At 43.7% G+C, this 16,616-nt stretch overlaps 1 pseudogene; it reads right to left on the bottom strand.

Annotated features, from left to right (window-relative positions):
• The window catches only part of LOC106608144 (myelin transcription factor 1-like protein), a 286,795-nt pseudogene that overhangs the window by 101,816 nt on the left and 168,363 nt on the right, over positions 1–16,616 (bottom strand).

The raw sequence follows: 16,616 nt of genomic DNA, 5'->3' as shown, positions 1-16,616 counted from the left end.
TAATAAACATTGTTACTTCGACACGGTCTGCATCTGGGTCTTACCTTGTCCTGATACTGTATGGATCTTTAAAGTTTATGGAAGATTCATTTGATCTTCAGTTCAACCAAATCAAATAAAATGTTATTGGTCGCATACACATATCTAGCAGATGTTATTGCAAGTGTAGTGAAATTCTGGTGTGTTCCTAGCTCCAACAGTGTAGTAATATCAAACAATACACAAAAATCTAAAAGTAAAAGATTGTAATTAAGAAATAATAGAACGAGCAAAGTCAGAGTGGCATTGACTACAATACTGTAGAATACAGTATATACAGTTGGAGTCGGAAGTTTACATACACCTTAGCCAAATGAATTTAAACTCAGTTTTTCACAATTCCTGACACTTAATCCAATACCTTGACTTTGTTGTCCTTTGTTGTCCAAATTTGGAAGAATGAATGGGGTCATTGTCCATTTGGAAGACCCATTTACGACCAAGCTTTAACTTCCTGACTGATGTCTTGAGATGTTGCTTCAATATATCCACATCATTTTCCTGCCTCATGATGCCATCTATTTTGTGAAGTGCACCAGTCCCTCCTGCAGCAAAGCACCACCACAACATGATGCTGCCATCCCCGTGCTTCCCGGTTGGGATGGTGTTCTTCGGCTTGCAAGCCTCCCCCTTTTTTCTCGAAACATAATGATGGTCATTATGACCAAACAATTCTATTTTTGTTTCATCAGACCAGAGGACATTTCTCCAAAAAGTACGATCTTTGTCCCCATGTGCAGTTGCAAACCCTAGTCTGGCTTTTTTATGGCAGTTTTGGAGCAGTGGCTTCTTCCTTGCTGAGTGGCCTTTCAGGTTATGTCGATATAGGGCTCGTTTTACTGTGGATATAGATACTTTTGTACCTGTTTCCTCCAGCATCTTCACAAGGTTCTTTGTTGTTGTTCTGGGATTGATTTACACTTTTCGCACCAAAGTACGTTCATCTCTAGGAGACAGAACGCGTCTCCTTCCGGAGCGGTATGACAGCTGCATGGTCCCATGGTGTTTATACTTGCGTACTATTGTTTGTACAGATGAACGTGGTACCTTCAGGCGTTTGGAAATTGCTCCTAAGGATGAACCAGACTTGGCTGATATCTTTAGATTTTCCCATGATGTCAAGCAAAGAGTTTGAAGGTAGGCCTTGAAATACATCCACAGGTACACCTCCAATTGACTCAAATTATGTAAATTAGCCGATCAGAAGCTTCTAAAGCCATGACATCATTTTCTGGAATTTTCCAAGCTGTTTAAAAGCACAGTCATTTTAGTGTATGTAAACTTCTGACCCAGTGGAATTGTGATACAGTGAATTATAAGTGAAATAATCTGTCAGTAAACAATTGTTGGAAAAATTACTTGTTTCATGCACAAAGTAGATGTCCTAACCGACTTGCCAAAACTATAGTTTGTTAACAAGAAATTTGTGGAGTGGTTGAAAAACGAGTTTTAGTGACTCCAACCTGAGTGTATGTAAAACTTCCGACTTCAACTGTACATATGAAATGAGTAAAACAGTACGTAAACATTATTAAAGTGACTAGTGTGACCAGGGCAGATGAGTAGCTACAGTATTAAACTTTCAGATCAATGTCTTTTGTGTCCTTTGGAATGTTACTCAAAACACAGCATCTCCGTCCAACGACCATGAACGCCACGTGCCACCACCACCCCTCTGATACTACCATAATGAAATGAAATGTTGAAATGTTGCTCATTCATCTGCTCTGAAGCTATCTTATGGATTAATAGCTGCATACAGAGAGATGGGATGGCTCACTCCCATGACTGACAAGCCAAGCCTCTGATGTTAGCATGCCAGCCTATTTTAACAACATAAGTTTGTAGCCGATGCTGCCACTGCAATATGCAGCATGGAGACCAGCTGGGGGAAATGTTTCTGTCCTCTCCCACGGAGGAGCTGAACTACTGGGCAAGGGGTCAAGGGGTCAAGTAAACGTCCAATATTACTAGATCCATGGGCTAAATAAGATATCCGAGTTATTCAGCTTGATGTTACGTAATTCTGTTTCTGTGGGCCCTATTGGCATCTGTTGAAACCTATTTTCAGCAGGGGCTGACAGCCTAAGTCTTTAAGAGTTAATTTCTTATCACGTCTACATACATTCCATAGCTTTGTCTGTACATTATGCCTTGAATCTATTCTATCGCGCCCAGAAACCTGCTCCTTTTACCCCCTGTTCCAAACGTACTAGACGACCAGTTCTGATAGCCATTAGCCGTAACCTTATCCTACTCCTCCTCTGTTCCTCTGGTGATGTAGAGATGAATCCAGGCACTGAAGTGCCTAGCTCCACTCCTACTCCCCAGGTGCTTTCATCTGTTGACTTCTGTAACCGTGAAAGCCTTGGTTTCATGCATGTTAACATTAGAAGCCTCCTCCCTAAGTTTGTTTTATTCACTGCTTTAGCACCCTCCGCCAACCAGGATGTCCTAGCTGTGTCTGAATCCTGGCTTAGGAAGTCCACCAAAAACCCTGAAATTTCCATCCCTAACTATAACATTTTCCAAAAAGATAGAACTGCCAAAGGGGGCGGTGTTGCAATCTACTGCAGAGATAGCCTGCAGAGTTCTGTCTTACTATCCAGGTCTGTACCCAAACAATTCGAGCTTCTACTTTTAAAAATCCACCTTTCCAGAAACAAGTCTCTCACCGTTGCCGCTTGCTTATAGACCACATTTTGCCCCCAGCTGTGCCCTGGACACCATATGTGAATTGATTGCCCCCCATCTATCTTCAGAGTTCGCGCTGCTAGGTGACCTAAACTGGGACATGCTTAACACCCCGGCCATCCTACAATCTAAGCTTGATGCCCTCAATCTCACACAAATTATCAATGAACCCACCAGGTACAACCCCAAATCCGTAAACACGGGCACCCTCATAGATATCATCCTAACCAAATTGCCCACCAAATACACCTCTGCTGCTTTCAACCAAGATCTCAGCGATCACTGCCTCATTGCCTGCATCCGTAATGGGCCTGCGGACAAACAACCACCCCTCATCACTGTCAAACGCTCCCTAAAAGATTTCAGCGAGCAGGCCTTTCTAATCAACCTGGCCCGGGTATCGTGGAAGGATATTGACCTCATTCCGTCAGTAGAGGATGCCTGGTTATTCTTTAAAAGTGCCTTCCTCACCATCTTAAATAAGCATGCCCCATTAAAAAATGTAGAACCAGGAACAGATATAGCCCTTGGTTCTCTCCAGACCTGACTGCCCTTGACCAGCACAAACACATCCTGTGGCGTTCTACATTAGCAGAAATTTGCATCCTGTAGCACAAACTCAGAAAAGTTCTGGGACATTGTAAAGTCCATGGAAAATAAGAGCACCTCCTCCCAGCAGCCCGCTGCACTGAGGCTAGGAAACACTGTCACCACCGATAAATCCACTATAATTGAGAATTTCAATAAGCATTTTTCTACGGCTGGCCATGCTTTCCACCTGGCTACCCCTACCCCGATCAACAGCCCCCCCCCCACCCCCAGCAACTCGCCCAGACCTCCCCCATTTCTCCTTCACCCAAATCCAGATAGCTGATTTTCTGAAAGAGCTGCAAAATCTGGACCCCTACAAATCAGCCGGGCTAGACAATCTGGACCCTCTCTTTCTAAAATTATCTGCCGAAATTGTTGCAACCCCTATTACTAGCCTGTTCAACCTTTCTTTCGTATCATCTGAGATTCCCAAAGATTGGAAAGCTGCCGCGGTCATCCCCCTCTTCAAAGAGGTCGACACTCTAGACCCAAACTGCTATAGACCTATATCTATCCTACCCTGCCTTTCTAAGGTCTTCGAAAGCCAAGTTAACAAACAGATTACCGCCCATTTCGAATCCCACCGTATCTTCTCCACTATGCAATCTGGTTTCAAAGCTGGTCATGGGTGCACCTCAGCCATGCTCAAGGTCCTAAACGACATCATAACCGCCATCGATAAGAGACATTACTGTGCAGCTGTATTCATTGACCTGACCAAGGCTTTCGACTCTGTCAATCACCACATTCTTATCGTCAGACTCAACAGACTTGGTTTCTCAAATTATTGCCTCGCCTGGTTCCCCAACTACTTCTCTGAGTTCAGTGTGTCAAATTGGAGGGCCTGTTGTCTGGACCTCTGGCAGTCTCTATGGGGAGGCCACAGGGTTAAATTCTCGGGCCGATTCTCTTCTCTGTATACATCAATGATGTCGCTCTTGCTGCTGGTGATTCTCTGATCCACCTCTATGCAGATGACACCATTCTGTATACCTCTGGCCCTTCTTTGGACACTGTGTTAACTAACCTTCAGACGAGCTTCAATGCCATACAACTCTCCTTCCGTGGTCTCCAACTGCTCTTAAATGCAAGTAAAACTAAATGCATGCTCTTTAACGATCGCTACCCGCACCTGCCCGCCCGTACAGCATCACTACTCTCGACGGTTCTGACTTAGAATATGCGGACAACTACAAATACCTGGGTGTCTGGTTAGACTGTAAACTCTCCTTCCAGACTCACATTAAGCATCTCCAATCCAAAATTAAATCTAGAATCGGCTTCCTATTTAACAACAAAGCATCCTTCACTCATGCTGCAAACATACTCTCGTTAAACTGACCATCCTACCGATCCTCGACTTCGGCAATGTAATTTAAAAAATAGCCTCCAACATTCTACTCAACAAATTGGATGCAGTCTATCACAGTTTTGTCACCAAAGCCCAATATACTACCCACCACTGCGACCTGTACGCTCTCGTTGGCTGGCCCTCGCTTCATACTCATCGCCAAACCCACTGGCTCCAGGTCATCTACAAGTCTCTGCTACGTAAAGCCACGCCTTACCTCAGCTCACTGGTCACCATAGCAGCACCCACCCGTAGCACTCGCTCCAGGACGTATATCTCACTGGTCACCCCCAAAGCCAATTCTTCCTTTGGCCGCCTTTCCTTCAGGTTCTCTGCTGCCAATGACTGGAACAAACTGCAAAAATCACTGAAGCCGGAGACTCATATCTCTACACTAGCTTTAAGCACCAGCTGTCAGAGCAGCTCACAGATCGCTGCACCTGTACATAACCCATCCAACTACCTCATCGCCATGCTGCATTTATTTATTTATCTTGCTCCTTTGCACCCCAGTATCTCTACTTGCACATTGATCTTCTGCACATCTCCCATTCCAGTGTTTAATTGCTATATTGTAATTACTTCGCCACCATGGCCTATTTATTGTTTTACCTCCCTTATTCTACCTCATTTGCACATACTGTATATACAGTGCCTTGCGAAAGTATTCGGCCCCCTTGAACTTTTCGACCTTTTGCCACATTTCAGGCTTCAAACATAAAGATATAAAACTGTAATTTTTTTGTGAAGAATCAACAACAAGTGGGACACAATTATGAAGTGGAACGAAATTTATTGGATATTTCAAACTTTTTTAACAAATAAAAAACTGAAAAATTGGCCTTGCAAAATTATTCAGCCCCCTTAAGTTAATACTTTGTTGCGCCACCTTTTGCTGTGATTACAGCTGTAAGTCGCTTGGGGTATGTCTCTATCAGTTTTGCACATCGAGAGACTGACATCTTTTCCCATTCCTCCTTGCAAAACAGCTCGAGCTCAGTGAGGTTGGATGGAGAGCGTTTGTGAACAGCAGTTTTCAGTTCTTTCCACAGATTCTCAATCGGATTCAGGTCTGGACTTTGACTTGGCCATTCTAACACCTGGATATGTTTATTTGTGAACCATTCCATTGTAGATTTTGCTTTATGTTTTGGATCATTGTCTTGTTGGAAGACAAATCTCCGTCCCAGTCTCAGGTCTTTTGCAGACTCCATTAGGTTTTCTTCCAGAATGGTCCTGTATTTGGCTCCATCCATCTTCCCATCAATTTTAACCATCTTCCCTGCCCCTGCTGAAGAAATGCAGGCTCAAACCATGATGCTGCCACCACCATGTTTGACAGTTGGGATGGTGTGTTCAGGGTGATAAGCTGTGTTGCTTTTACGCCAAACATAACGTTTTGCATTGTTGCCACAAAATTCGATTTTGGTTTCATCTGACCAGAGCACCTTCTTCCACATGTTTGGTGTGTCTCCCAGGTGGCTAGTGGCAAACTTTAAACGACACTTTTTATGGATATCTTTAAGAAATGGTTTTCTTCTAGCCACTCTTCCATAAAGGCCAGATTTGTGCAGTATACGACTGATTGTTGTCCTATGGACAGAGTCTCCCACCTCAGCTGTAGATCTCTGCAGTTCATCCAGAGTGATCATGGGCTTCTTGGCTGCATCTCTGATCAGTCTTCTCCTTGTATGAGCTGAAAGTTTAGAGGGACGGCCGGGTCTTCGTAGATTTGCAGTGGTCTGATTCTCCTTCCATTTCAATATTATCGCTTGCACAGTGCTCCTTGGGATGTTTAAAGCTTGGGAAATCTTTTTGTATCCAAATCCGGCTTTAAACTTCTCCACAACAGTATCTCGGACCTGCCTGGTGTGTTCCTTGTTCTTCATGATGCTCTCTGCGCTTTAAACGGACCTCTGAGACTATCACAGAGCAGGTGCATTTATACGGAGACTTGATTACACACAGGTGCATTCTATTTATCATCATTAGTCATTTAGGTCAACATTGGATCATTCAGAGATCCTCACTGAACTTCTGGAGAGAGTTTGCTGCACTGAAAGTAAAGGGGCTGAATAATTTTGCACGCCCAATTTTTCCGTTTTTTATTTGTTAAAAAAGTTTGAAATATCCAATAAATTTCGTTCCACTTCATGATTGTGTCCCACTTGTTGTTGATTCTTCACAAAAAATTACAGTTTTATATCTTTATGTTTGAAGCCTGAAATGTGGCAAAAGGTCGAAAAGTTCAAGGGGGCCGAATACTTTCGCAAGGCACTGTAGATTTTTTTTCCTACTGTATTATTGACTGTATGTTTGTTTATTCCATGTGTAACTCTGTGTTGTTGTATGTGTCGAACTGCTTTGCTTTATCTTGGCCAGGTCGCAGTTGCAAATGAGAACTTGTTCTCAACTAGCCTACCTGGTTAAATATAGGTGAAATAAAAATAAAATAAATTAACCAAAATGCTGTTGGCACTGAGTGCATCATCAGTACTGTACACATCAGGGTGAAGATACTAGCTGGCTATTGTATGAATGGGGAGAGTGTTGAGAGTTTAAGGAAGTGGTTACCTTTAGGGTAGTATGCTCTCTTTGACCCGTCGTGGTGCATTCTGGACTTGCGCTCCTCAGCCCCGCTGCTCTGTCGGGGGCTGTGTTCGCCGCGGTGGTGGTGATGATGATTGTCCCTCCGGACCACCGCATGATGTCCCTCCAAGGCCATGCGGTCCCTCATGACCTTGGCTCGCTCCGACTCCATAGCAATGGCCTTCTCCAGCAGGGACAGGTTTCCTTTGGTCATGTCGAAGGCCTCTTCTGAGCGATCCGAGGCCACCGATGTGGTGTCCTCATCCCCGTCCTGGTGGCAGCTGGCCGAGTAGCCCGTCCTTGAGGCCGGGCTCAGCTGCTCCTCCAGCTTCATCAGGTTGACCATGTCTGAGTAGTTGCGCTCCAGGGACCCACGCTCGTCTGGCTGCTGGCCCTGCTGGCAGCTTTCGTACCTGGGCAAGTGGTGGTGGTCCTGGGGCTGGTGCTGAGACTGATGGTGCTGGTGGTCGGTTTGGTGCAGCAGGTGGTGGTGGGGCTGGTGAGGGTGGTGGTTCTGATGCGCCTGGTAGTGGTGCAGGCCCGGGTGTCCAGGGCGGTCAGATGGAGACGTCTCGTTTAGCTTGCGGGCCAGGTCAAAGCACTGGTTCCTCAGACACTCCAGGCTGTTGAGACACACCTCCTCCACGCTCTCCTCAGCCTGACCCCTGATCCCATGATGGTGGGGCCGCCCGTTGGGATGCTCGCCGTCATCCACCCCTTCTAGGCAGCCATCTTCAGGCAGCATGGCACCGTGGCCCTGCGCCAACAGCTTGAGCGAATCCACTGTCTCCCTGACCACGTCACTGTCCAGGTCCACGCTCAGCTCGCCCTTCCTGCTCCCGCCGCACTCACTACCCTCTTCCTCATCGTCATCATCGTCCTCGCCGGCGCTGTTCGAGGAGTTGCTGTTCATCTCTGACTCGGTCATGGCCTGGTAGGCAGCGTCCTCTGCGATCTTCCCCAGGTTGAGAAGGGACTTGGCCACCAGCTCATCGTAGTTTTCATACTCTTCCCCGTTAGGGCCGATGTTTGGACCGGGGCCGCTGTTGTTGTTGTTGTTGTCCTTCTGTCCTATCGAGTGATGCCTTGATTGTCCACTATTTTTGTAGCGGTTCCCTGTGGTCATGAAAGGAAGGATAGACCTTTCAGCCCTTACTATAGTTGGATAGATGAAGAACAAGACCATCAGAGTTGAATTCTTTGGGATATTAATATGAAATTCAACATCTTTCAAAAACATTCCATCTAGTTAGATTTTGATCTGCCTTTGATCTCCCAGTTCTGTGATTTTTACTATCAAGCCCTTCAATGTATTACTTACTGTACAATGATTTGGATATTAATCATCACATTTAATGGATTATGTTTGCATTAATAATTTGATGTTGTACATCATATATTTGGCCAGTCATTGCCAGTATAAAATCCTTTAAATAAAACTTGTAAAAGTCAAATCCAATGTATCTAGTACGACTAATAAACCAAATACCTTTTAATTAATCCATTCAAATAAATTTACTTTTCAACTAATCATGGATCACGAGTCAATGTGGTTGTAATAATACGTTTCAGTGTTGATTTTAGGGACAGCGGCATATGAGACCGCGGGAGGGAATGAAAGAGGCGTATGAGGTGTTCCGGTTCGGGAGCACGAAATGTCCTCGAAGAAGGCATTTCCATGGGGGGGGGTTAATAACTCGGCGAGCTCCTCTCTCGATAGCTCTTGAAGGCACTGTCAGAGGCGATTGAGGACAAGAGAGAGAGAGAGGGAGACAGAGAAAGATGGAGTGCCGATGAAGGGAGAACAGGCGCATCTGGTGCACCGAAGGTAGAGAACCACTTATTACACCCCCCTCCTCCTGAGGACCTTACTGGCCACATGCTCACAGAGACCATCATGCCTCTCTCCCTCCGCCCAGACAGACCCCTTTCACCAATTCTATTCTCTCTGAGGTATTATGCCTCCGTCTCTCCATGATTGGGTATGGCTCTCACTGGCCACATCAAAGGTGCATCACTTTGATTAGAAGTATATCTTTGATTCAGGGACCTCATTTCTAGTGGCAGCTTATTAGTCCAGCAAATAACTCCCAGCTCCACCCAACTCTATCACCCCCTCTTATTTCCCCAGAAACATTGGAAAAATGCGCTCACCTGGCTCATGGTGCACTTCTTCCTCCTCTTCTTCCTCATGTTCATCTTCATCGCCCTCATCCTCCTCTTCCTCTTGCTCCTCCTCTTCCTCTTGCTCTTCATCATCCCCATCCTCTGCTTCCTCGTCTTCCTCTATCCCATCCTCCACCTGTTCTACCTCTACTGGCCCTACTACATCTCTCTCCCTCTCCACCTCTTCCTCCTCTTCCTCCTCTTCCCCTTCCTCATCGCCTTGCTCCTCGTTATCCTCCGAAAATCCTTCCTCCTCCTCCATCTCATCTCCCTCTTCCTCTCCCTCCCCTTCCTCCTCTTCCCCTTCCTCCTGGATCTCCCCCTCTAACTCCCCCTGCTCCTTCTCCTCCCTCTCATCCATGGGTTCAGGTTCATAGCAGGGGAAGATGGCAACAGTGTCCTCCTCTGGGTCGGGAGGGGTTAAGAAGGGCCTCCTCTTGGGGGCAGGCTCCAGAGGCTGTTTCTCCTGGGTCTTCCTCTTTTTGGCCAGGGGGCAACCATAGACACTAAATACAAGACATGAGAGGAGTAGAGATTTGTTCAATGGCCTTAATGAGATAAGGGTTCTGTATCTCTAGAGATACCGTGTTATAGCCAGATATAGCCAATCTGGCACAATGTTAATGACTTCTATATCAGTTAAAATCTGGAGGATTCATAATGCAGTCCAACAGGCTCAGAGAGGACGTCAATCATTGCATAATGTCAACTAAACAAGAATTGAAATGTTTATTTTCTAACCAATTGTACATACATACAGGAAAATGCATTCTCTACTTCAATTACATTCCCAAAAGCCACTGCATTTCGAAAACCCAGCAGACATCGTTTAAAAGACTCGGCCTCCAAAATGTAAAACCAATGCTTATTCAACCAGCCCTCAATTACACAACCAGCCCTCAATTACATTCCCATAATAATCATTAGCTGTTGAGAGATTTCCATTTAATTGCTCAAAAACAGTGAGTGAAATTATGCATGGTTTTTAAACCTCTCTGGGATAGGGTCTAGTTTCCTGAATTTCCGCCTGACTGACGTGCCCAAAGTAAACTGCCTGTTACTCAGGCCCAGAAGCCAGGATATGCATAATTGGTAGCATTGGATAGAAAACACTTTGACGTTTCTAAAACTGTTAAAATAATGCCTGAGACTAAAACAGAATAGATATGGCAGGCGAAAATCCGAAGAAAAACCAACCGGAATTTTTTATTGTTTTTGAGGTCCCAGGCTCTTATAATGGAAACCTATTGTTCCTATGTAATTCCGTCACCCAGAATGCAATTCCTATGGCTTCCACTAGATGTCAACAGTCTTTATTCAAGATTTCAGGCTTGTTTTTTGAAAAACAAGCAAGAATTTGGAGTTTCGGTGAAGAGAGCACCGGAACAATATCAGTCTTTCGGTGCAGAAGGGAGAGGGAGCGCACTTACTAATTTTGCTTTCCTATTGAACATACTACTTTCCGTATGAATTATTACAGTTTATTTACATTTTAGAGTACATCAGGATTAAATAGAAACGTCGTTTGACTTGTTTGGACGAAGTTCAGCGTTAGCTATTTGGACTCCTTTGTCTGCATGTTGAACGAGTGGATTACTGAAATCGATGGCACCAACTAAAATTCATGTTGGGATTGCAAACAGAGGAAGATCTTCAAAAGTAAGTGATTTATTTAGTCGCTATTTGTGATTTTGTGAAGACTGTGCTGGTTGAAAAATATGTTGATATGGGGCGCTGTCCTCAGACCATCGCAAGGTATGCTTTCACTGTAAAGCCCATTGTAAATCAGACAACGCAGTTAGATTAACAAGAATGTAAGCTTTTAAATGATATAAGATACTTGTACGTTCATGAATGTTTAATATCACGATTATTTATTTGAATTGCGCCCTCCAATTTCACCGGATGTGGGCAGCCGGTGTCCCGCTAGCGGGACGCATAACCCTAAGTTAATGTGGATGTCAGGAAATCAATTACTTTATTTCCATATCTAAGGGCTTATTTATAGTTTGGAAGGAAGAGTTGAAGGTTGCTGTTCTTTATCAATGAGACTAGAGTAGACAGTGATGAGATGCTACAGTTCTTTGTGTGGATGTTCAATAGTAGTAGTAGCCTGGATTCCACACTCAACATTGCTCTGCCAGTTTCACCATTGTTGAAGTGAAACAAAAGTGAAACAGAGGGATATTCAGTGTGGATTCCACAGGGGCACACTCCAAAACTCAGACATAATTTACAAATGCAGTATTTGTATTTAGTGAGTCCGCCAAATCAGAGGCAGTAGGGATGACAACACGTTTTATTGATAGGTGCGTAAATTGGACCACATTGCTGTCCTGCCTGAGCATTTGATATGTAATGAGTACCTTTGGGTGTCAGGGGAAATGAGTAAAAAGTACAATATTTTCTTTAGGAATGTAGGGAAGTAAAAGTAAAACTTGTCAAAAATATAGTAAAGTACATATACCTAAAAAATGACTTAAGTAGTACTTTCAAGTATTTTTACTTAATTTTACACCAATGCTCACATGCTTGGTTAGGAGTCATTGGGCTGTAAAATGGCCCACATTTCTACTCTATTTACTGTGGTTTATCCCCCCTCCCACTCAGCCAATGGATCCGGCCTAGCCTGCCCTAATGTGTGCAAATCTACTGTCTCAGTTAGACTGAAGGACCACCGGCAACCGGCACAACAAGGACACGTTGCCAGCTAATGGGCCTCTCTATTTTTACTCCATTTGGAATTATACATAACGATTAGGGTACACACACACACACACACACACACACACAGAACTGCTCCATATACAACATATCACGCGCAACTGGGTGATCAATTTCCTAACTCTACCTACATGTACATACTAGCTCAACTAACAGGTGCACCTGCACATTGACTCTGTACCGGCACCCCCCTGTATATATTGTTAATTTTCACTGCTCCTCTTTAATTACTTGTTACTTTTATCTCTTATTCTTATCCGTATTTTTTTTAAACTGCACTGTTGGTTAGGGGCTCGTAAGTAAGCATTTCACTGTAAGGTCTACACCTGTTGTATTCGCCTCATGTGACTAATAAAATTTGATTTTATTTGATTCAGCTACACAGACTAGAGAATAACAACAAAAATATACATTTTCAGGGAGAGTACAGGCGGTGATCAGAGAAGAATCCATTTTCCTTTGCATACATCTGACATTTCTTTATTTTGCCCTGGTGTCTTCTCTCTCTTCTTCTCTTCCTTTTATCCTACAGCTGTCAGGCAGATAGCTTGCGGGTGCAAACTGTGGACTGTTGACTGTCTCAGTGTGTGTGTGTGTGCCTGCTCCACTCAGTATGACCTTGGACACCTCAACGTCTCCCACAGGCAGGCCACACCAATTAAAATTCCACAGGTAATTAAGCCACATATGAATAAGGGAACACTGCAGACAATTTGGAGAAGGATTGTGCTGTAATTATGTGGAGAGAGAGAGAGAGAGAGAGAGAGAGAGAGAGAGAGAGAGAGAGAGAGAGAGAGAGAGAGAGAGAGACAGACAGACAGACAGACAGACAGACAGACAGACAGACAGACAGACAGACAGACGAACAGACAGACAGACAGACAGACAGACAGACAGACAGACAGACAGACAGACAGACAGACAGACAGACAGACAGACAGACAGACAGACAGACAGACAGACAGACAGACAGACAGACAGACAGACAGACAGACAGACAGACAGACAGACAGACAGACAGACAGACAGACAGACAGACAGAGACTGCATGCAGAATTCTGCAAAAACATCCTCCGTGTAAAACACCAAATAATGCATGCAGAGCAGAATTATGCTGATACACACAAATAATCAAAATCCAGAAAAGAGCTGTTAAATTCTACAACCACATAAAAGGAAGCGATTCCCAAACCTTCCAACACAAAGCCATCACCTACAGAGAGATGAACCTGGAGAAGAGCCCCCTAAGCAGTGGTGTAAATTAAGTAAAAATACTTTAAAGTACTACTTAAGTAGTTTTTGGGGTGTCTGTACTTTACTTCACTATTTAATTTTTTTCCAATTTTACTTTTACTTCACTACATTCCTAAAGAAAATAATGTACGTTTTTCTCCATGCGTTTTCATTGACAGCCAAAATTACTCGTTACACTTTGAGTGCTTAGCAGGACAGGATAATGGTCAAATTCACGCACAAATTCACACATCAGGAGAACATCCCTGGTCGTCCCTACTGCCTCTGGTCTGGCAGAGTCACTAAACATAGAACATCCCTGGTCGTCCCTACTGCCTCTGATCTGGCAGAGTCACTAAACAGAGAACATCCCTGGTCGTCCCTACTGCCTCTGGTCTGGCAGAGTCACTAAACAGAGAACATCCCTGGTCGTCCCTACTGCCTCTGATCTGGCAGAGTCACTAAACAGAGAACATCCCTGGTCGTCCCTACTGCCTCTGGTCTGGCAGAGTCACTAAACAGAGAACATCTCTGGTCGTTCCTACTGCCTCTGGTCTGGCAGAGTCACAAAACACAAAGGCTTTGTTTGTAAATATGTCTGTATTGGAGCGTGCCCCTGACTCTCCATAACTAAATACAAATCAGAAAACGGTGCCGACTGGTTTTCTTAAAATGAGGAATTTGAAATGATTTATACTTTTACTTTTGATACTTGAGTAAATTTTAAAAATTACATTTACTTTTGATACTTAGGTATATTTAAAACCAAATACTTTTATATGTTTACTCAAGTAATATTTTACTGGGTGACTTTCACTTTTACTTGAGTCATTTTCTATTAGGGAACACTGCAGACAATTTGGAGAAGGATTGTGCTGTAATTACTCAAGTATGACAATTGGGAGCTTTTTACACCACTGCCCCTAGGCAAGCTGATCCTTGGGCTCTGTTCACAAACAGACCTCACAGAGCACCAGGACAGCAACACAAATAGACAAATAAATCATAAGAAAACAAAAAGATAATTACTTGACACATTGGAAAGAATTAACAAAAAAACAGAGCAAACTAGAATGCTATTTGGCCCTAAACAGAGAGTACACAGTGGCAGAATACCTGAACACTGTGACTGACCCAAAATTAAGGAAATCTTTAACTATGTACAGACTCAGTGAGCATAGCCTTGCTATTGAGAAAGGCCGCCGAAGGCAGACCTGGCTCTCAAGAGAAAACACCTGCCCACATGATGAGGTGGAACCTGATCTGCACTTCCTAACCTCCTGCAAAATGTGACCATATTTGAGACAGTTATTTCCCTCAGATTACACAGACCCACAAAGAATTCGGAAACAAATCTAATTTTGATAAACTCCCATATCTTTTGGGTGAAATACCACAGTGTGCCATCACAGCAGAAAGATGTTTGACCTGTTGCCACAAGAAAAGGGCAATCAGTGAAGACCAAACACCATTGTAAATACAACCTATATTTATGTTTATTTATTTTCCTTTTTTACATTTGCACATCATTACAACACTGTATATAGACATAGAGACACCTTTTTTGAGTGTAATGTTTACTGTACATTTTTTATTGTTTATTTCACTTTTGTTTATTTTCTATTTCACTTGCTTTGCCAGTGTAAACATATGTTTCCCATGCCAATAAAGACCCTTCAGTTGAAATTGAATTGAAATTACATTTAGAAAGACAGAGAGAGAGAGAGAGAGAGAGAGAGAGAGAAAGAGAGGGTGGGTATAAGAGAAGTATATGCTGTGGAAATAATAATGACTTCCCTCAGAGAAATGTCCTTTAGAACATATCCTCTGGTTAACTCCTCTAGCTAATGCCTATAGAAAACTGTTGAGGCTAGAACCTTTTTAGAACACAACCATTTGGAACCTTAACCTTTTCTAGATCTACTGTCATCAAAGTAGCCTTTTTCGAGGCATGTCAAATCCAGCTCAGTCAAAGTAATAAAAATACAGCGACCTCTGCCTAACAAACAATAAAAACAATTCTAAGGGACTGATGTCTTATAAATCGTTAGTCTCACTTAGTGAAACAATTTATGCATTTTTGCCCTTGCGGGAATTGGGATAAAGCAAGACATCCAACTTTTAATTGGTTGGGCTACAAAAGGCATTTTCCGGCTGTATCCATCCCATCATTAACACTGTGCACTAGCTGCTCGTTGCCATGACGACGACAGCGGGCTTGCCGTATATGAGTTTCCATAGGAGCGCCCTGCTCTCTGTGCCTATACTGCAGCAGCATCCACAGGCATGCATAGCACAGCACTGTCGCTATGGTGATCTCCCCCTCAGGAGTTGGATTTGCCATCCAAGCAGACAGACAGTGCGAGAGAAAGAGAAGAAGAGATAGAGGGAGAGACAGAGTGAGAGCAGCAATTCTGTCTGACAGACATAACCCCTCTCTCCCCTTCTCCCTCCCTGTCTCCCCCTCCCTCCCTCTCTTCCTCCCCAAAAGCATAACAAAAGCAGAGCTGGTATTCTGTATTCTGGAGGGCTCCGTCTGTCTATCACACCGCAGCGCAGGCGCCCTCTGTTCCTCCCTCCTGCACAGGCAGCACACAATCCCTGTCTATAGAAGACCACATTCTATGATGGAGCTTATCTGACATGTACAGACCGCAACCAACAGGCTGCAGTCATATAATATTAATCACCGAAATTGACAAAAATTCCTGAAGACTACAATTATGGAATTTCAGCAATAAGATTATCTGACAACCATGCTTGATTGGTCTAAGTATTTGATTTGAATAATATGTTTTGTATTATGTATTTACTATGTTGAATATATGGACAGATAAGAAGAAGATCCATTCATTAAATACATTTCAACTACATTTCCGATGCTGCAATGGTGAGGCTTAGAGTCAAAGCTCCAGGAAGTACTAGTAAAATCACGAGTCAGGATGAATCAATCCTCCTCAGCTTAGGTCTTCAGACGTGTCTAAACAAGAACATCTATCAGACCAATGTACTGCAATCTTCATCATCAGCCACCCCACAAAACCTATCACAGATCTTATGGACTAAAGCCCTCACACACACACACACACACACACACACACACACACACACACACACACACACACACACACACACACACACACACACACACACACACACACACACACACACACACACACACACACACACACACACACACACACACACACACACTTCTGACCTACAAAGT

Source organism: Salmo salar, chromosome ssa06, assembly GCF_905237065.1.
Source record: "Salmo salar chromosome ssa06, Ssal_v3.1, whole genome shotgun sequence".
In the NCBI taxonomy this organism is placed as follows: domain Eukaryota; kingdom Metazoa; phylum Chordata; class Actinopteri; order Salmoniformes; family Salmonidae; genus Salmo; species Salmo salar.
This window is presented reverse-complemented; position numbering and strand designations above follow the sequence as displayed.